The sequence below is a fragment of the Salminus brasiliensis genome, chromosome 9 (genome assembly GCF_030463535.1).
Source record: "Salminus brasiliensis chromosome 9, fSalBra1.hap2, whole genome shotgun sequence".
NCBI lineage: Eukaryota > Metazoa > Chordata > Actinopteri > Characiformes > Bryconidae > Salminus > Salminus brasiliensis.
Genome location: NC_132886.1, coordinates 25903986 through 25909985, shown reverse-complemented (window position 1 = coordinate 25909985; position 6000 = coordinate 25903986).

Sequence of the window (6000 nt, the reverse complement as noted above, 5' to 3'; positions counted from 1 at the left end):
GGCTGTGTCCTTAGCCCTCTGCTGTACTCGCTGTACACCTCAGACTGCAAAGCCACTTCCAGCTCCACCAACATCATTAAGTTTGCTGACGACACAGTTGTGGTGGGCCTGATCTCAGGAAACAACGAGAAGGCCTACCTGGAAGAGATTAGAACCCTGGAGAACTGGTGCCAGGATAATAATCTCCAGCTAAATGCCAGCAAAACGAAGGAGCTGATTGTGGACTTTAGCAGGAAACAGCAGAGGAGCTACCAACCTGTCCACATCAGTGGAACGGCGGTGGATAGGGTAGGAAGCTTCAAATACCTTGGAGTGACCATCTCTCAGGACCTGTCATGGAGTTGCCACATCAACACCATAACGAAGAAGGCTCGTCAGCGCCTATACCACCTGAGACGACTGAGGGACTTCAGACTGCCCTCCAAGGTACTACGATCCTTCTACTCCTGCACCATCGAGAGCATCCTCACGGGGAACATCACAGTCTGGTTTGGGAACAGCACCAAGCAGGACAGGCAAGCGCTACGACGAGTGAGACGTTCAGCAGAGCGAATCACTAGGATGGAGTTTCCTGACCTGCAGTCCATCTACAAGAAGCGGTGTTGGACCAAGGCCAAGAAGATTGTGAAGGACCCTAGTCATCCCAACAATGGACTGTTCTCTCTGTTGCCCTCGGGGAAACGCTTAAGAACCCTGAAGGCTAACACAGAGAGAATGAGGAGGAGCTTCTTTCCACAAGCCATCCGTGCCTTGAATGGGGACAGGGACTAGGACACTACATCAAAGTATCTACATACACAAACTGGACCCTCACTCACTACAATACACAGCCATGGCTCACGGAAAACACACTACGGACAACAATGGAAATATTTCTTTTAACTCACACATACACTCACATACAGATAAATATGTACATATGTATATGTATGTATATATACACACACACACACACAGACACGCACTATTTCATCTCTGTATATATATTTGTATATTTGTATTCTGTACTTTTTTTTGCTTATATTTCTATATTTTCATTTTTATATTCTATTCTTTAACTTAAATGTAACTTATTCTATTTTTATTTTCTTCATTTTTATTTTATTTTTCTTTTGCACTTTTGCACTTTACTTCATTAAGTTAAGGTTTAGTTAAGTTTAAATGTAGATTTTTATTGTATAGCTTGATGTGAGCAGACTGTCAAAAAAGCATTTCACTGCAAGTTATACTGTGTATGACTATGTATGTGACAAATAAAATTTGATTTGATTTTTGATTAGTATTTGGGTGATGGGTCATTTTCAGCACTGCAGTGACACTGAAAATGGTGATGCTGTGTTGCACTGGTGGTACGAGTGGATCAGACGCAGCAGTGCTGCTAAAGTTTTCCAACACCTCAGTGTCACTGCTGGACTGAGGATAGTCCAACAACCAGAAATATTCAACCTCCTGGTAGTTGGTGGACCAATTAGGTAGAGGTGTCTGAGTAGACACAGTGTTTAAACACTTCAGCAGCATCGCTGTGTCCGAACCACTTGTACCAGTGCAACACACACATGGACTTTTTAAAGAGAGTATTAATTAGTTAATTTTAATTAAGTAAAAACTCTGGATGTAATAGTAAATAATAGGGTTTTCCAAAATAAAAAATCATTTTAAACAAGCAGAAAAACTGTATATGGTCTTTATAATAAATGATGTGATTATTGATTGTAAATGTAAGATGAAATGTAAGATTCAACTAAATCATAAATATGATTTGAGAAAAATTAATAAATGTAGGTGTAATAAATTAGAGTAATTTTTTTGTGTTTGTCAAAAGTATAATTTTTTTCAGTGTACTAAAGTTAAAAATAGGCATTACCTATACATATATTAGGCCTAGTTTAACTACAGTATTTCAGTCCAAACACTCATATGTGTCAACACAATCCAACAGCATTTCCCAGCACCATGGATAGCACTTTTCTGAAACACATTGGTAACAGCAAACCAACCAATTATTAAAACCTTGTGTAGCAAGATGACCACAAATATAGATTCTAAATTTTACACAAAGAATGTTTATCTTACCTTAATTGTTATTCTTCTTGAATTTATACTTTTTGTCTGACCGTACTATGTAGGGTTTTTACTTTCAGTGCATAGCTGTAGAACTCCATGGAGCTATTCCCAAAGTTGTTCTTGACTTGAATCTCACTCTTGATAAGATCCACAGAGCACTGGTTTCGTTGGTCAGTCCATGCTGCAGTCATCACACAAAACACTCTTTTCATATGTGCATTTGTCACAGGGATGCTAAAGAGAAAGGATACAAGTACAGTCAATTTTGGTGTGTCTTCTTGCTGGCATGGCAAAGTCAGTACTCTTCATAGAGTTCATCCATGTTTAGTTTATCACTTATCTGGAGGATCTCCACTACATCACAGTGGTGCGAGAATGTGGATTCACTCTCAAGTCCTAACACTGCCAAATGGTTGTGAAAGTTGCTGTCAGACATTTTTTCAATTTTTCAAGGTAGCTGAGAAGACCTGCTTGATTGATATTGCTTCACAGTCTTTGACTGAAGATTGGAGAGAATGTCATATAATTCACAGATGGCCCTATTTTCTTCTTTCAACAGAAGAATAACATCATGGAATATCTTCAGTGCATTATGGAGGAAGGACAGACAGGCATGTAATTTAATAGGTGCCCATCACTGTGTTGATCCTTTTTTAAATGGCTTCCATAGCACCTTTTCCATAGCACAATGTTCCTCTCCTAGTGACAGGAAGTAGGCCTTAACTGCAAGCCAGCTTACATGAAGCCTTGAGACAGCAGGCTATATACTTAGCCATCTTGTAGGTACATGCCTCAGTACAGAATGATAGTCTTGATCCACAAATTCAAACAATGATTTCATTTCTTCAGTGCGCTTTGCAGATGATGAGAATTGACTGTAATTCTTGTTAGTTGTACATTCAATGTCTATGTCCAGTCTGTCTCCAGCATATTGTACACAATTATCAATGATAGGAGCCATACAGCCTTAATAATGCCATTTTTTTCTGCCTTCAGCTTTAGACCAACAGATTTGTACTTTCCATAATTCACGCTAGTGCCATCAGCAGTGTAAACAGAGATCATCTCCATCGTAAGAAGAACTGCTATTGTATTCCAGGTTGTTCCTAAGGTGTTGCTACATGGTTGCTATGATATCCCAGGTGGTTGGTAAGGTTTTACTAAGTGCTTGTTAGGTGATTGCTAAAGCATTGCTAGGTGGTTTCTGTGGTATCCAAGGTGGTTGCCAATGTGTTATTAGTTTGGTATGTCAGGTGATTGCTATGGTATCTCTGGTTTTTGCTAAGGTATTGCTAGGTGGTTGCTATGGTTGCAAATGGTGTGGGTGTGCACTGTACAATAGGCTCATCCAATACAGTGTGTGCAGTGTGTATAGTGGAGAATGTGCAAGAAGAAGAAGAAGGCTTTTCCATGCCAACTTAATAATAACTAGAAAGGGTAAGTAATTAAATGTGATGTGTAGTGTGTTGTGTGCTGGGAGTGTTGTGTACAGAGTGGCGTTACAAGTGTGTGGTGTACTGTGTGTGGTGTGAATAATGTGTGGTTTGGTGTATTAAGTATGTGGTGTATACTGTTTATGTGGTGTGTTTAGTGCATATGTTGCATAGAGTGTCTGTGGTGTCTTAAGTGTGTAGTGTATGTGGTGCATGATTACTAAGAGGATGCTATGGTGTTGCAAAGTGGTTGCTAGAAGGTTACTATGATGCTATGTGGTTTCTATGGTATCCCAGGTGCTTGCTATGGTATTACAAGGTGGTTGCTATGGGATCCCAAATGGTTGCTATACTGTTGCTAAGCAGTTGCTATGGTATCTCCAGTGATTGCTATGGTGTTGCTAAGTGATTGCTAGGTAGTTAATAGATTGTTGCGTGTGTATAGAATGTAGAATGTGGGTGGTGTGTACAGTGTGTGTGATGTGTGTGGAGTGTGTGGTATACAATGTGTGTAGTGTATTAAGTTTGTGGTGTGGTGTGTTGAGGGTGAAGTGTACAGTGTGTAGTATGGTGTGAAGTGTGGTGAGTGTAGTGGGTAGTGTGTGTGGTGTGGAGTATGGTATGTGTGTGGAGGGTCTAGTCAGGAGTGTGCTGTGTATGGTAGGGAGTATGTAGTGTGGAATGTGGAGTGTGTGTGTTGTGCGGAGTGCGCAGTGGAATTTGGAGGTTTGGCAAAAATGTGGAGTTGGTCAGAAAGTTAATCCAAAACGTTTTGAGTCCACAAACTTTGGGTCAAAAGCTCATCCAGTATGTGTGTCCACAAACCTTTGGCTAAAATGTAGAGTACAAAAATGTGACGACGTAACTTAAACATTAGATATATGTCAACTTACTAGCCAGCTAACGTTAATGATAAATATCATGCTCTATCCGTTGCTAGCTAGCTAGCAATTGTGTAAATGAGTGGGCCCCTTTATGGGGCCCTAAGCAGATTTTCATTTGAGGCCCCCATACCACCACCCCATCACCAGATGCTTTATCATTCCATAGGCTACACTGTGTGTGTACAATTCCCACTATCATTAGCATTATTTGTAATTAGCTACATCATTCTGGCTATTGTTTTTAGCCTTACAGGAGTAGCAAACTCACAAAATATTAACTTTGATTAAATTTGCTGGTGACTGCTCCTCACTCTCAGGTGCTGTGACTGCTCCTCACTCTCAGGTGCTGGTGACTGCTCCTCACTCTCAGGTGCTGGTGACTGCTCCTCACTTTCAGGTGCTGGTGACTGCTCCTCACTCTCAGGTGCTGTGACTGCTCCTCACTCTCAGGTGCTGGTGACTGCTCCTCACTTTCAGGTGCTGTGACTGCTCCTCACTTTCAGGTGCTGGTGACTGCTCCTCACTCTCAGGTGCTGGTGACTGCTCCTCACTTTCAGGTGCTGTGACTGCTCCTCACTTTCAGGTGCTGGTGACTGCTCATCACTCTCAGGTGCTGGTGACTGCTCCTCACTTTCAGGTGCTGTGACTGCTCCTCACTTTCAGGTGCTGGTGACTGCTCATCACTCTCAGGTGCTGGTGACTGCTCCTCACTTTCAGGTGCTGTGACTGCTCCTCACTTTCAGGTGCTGGTGACTGCTCCTCACTTTCAGGTGCTGGTGATTACTCCTCACTATTAGGTGCTGGTGACTGCTCCTCACTTTCAGGTGCTAGTGACTGCTCCTCACTTTCAGGTGCTGGTGATTGCTCCTCACTCTCAGGTGCTGGTGACTGCTCCTCACTCTCAGGTGCTGGTGATTGCTCCTCACTCTCAGGTGCTGGTGATTGCTCCTCACTCTCAGGTGCTGGTGACTGCTCCTCACTTTCAGGTTCTGGTGACTGCTCCTCACTTTCAGGTGCTGGTGACTGCTCCTCACTTTCAGGTGCTGGTGACTGCTCCTCACTCTCAGGTGCTGGTGACTGCTCCTCACTTTCAGGTGCTGTGACTGCTCCTCACTCTCAGGTGCTGGTGACTGCTCCTCACTTTCAGGTGCTGGTGATTGCTCCTCATTTCCAGGTGCTGGTGACTGCTCCTCACTCTCAGGTGCTGGTGACTGCTCCTCACTTTGTATTCTTCCAGCATCGTCTTCTTACTTTTCTTTGCTCCAGAGGAAAAATATTTTTAAGGAAGGCACCTTACTCTGACAGGTCCCATAACTCAGACCCTCTCTGCATATTGTGCAATTCCCTTTATTCCAGGAAGGCTTGAGGTGGGAGCTGACGTTTAAAAAAGAAGAGAGATATTGTGCAATGCGCTGAAGCACCTGGGCCTTTATCGATCATCTGAACAGCGCATATCTGCATTTGCCCAACAGTGGCAGCGGTCAACAGCAGGAATTTATTAACCTAGTATTGGTGTGCCAACTATGAAAATAAAATAATATAAAAATCGTGTTATCTGTGTAGTACCACTTCATTTTATTATTCAATGTTATATAATATATATATATATATATATATAT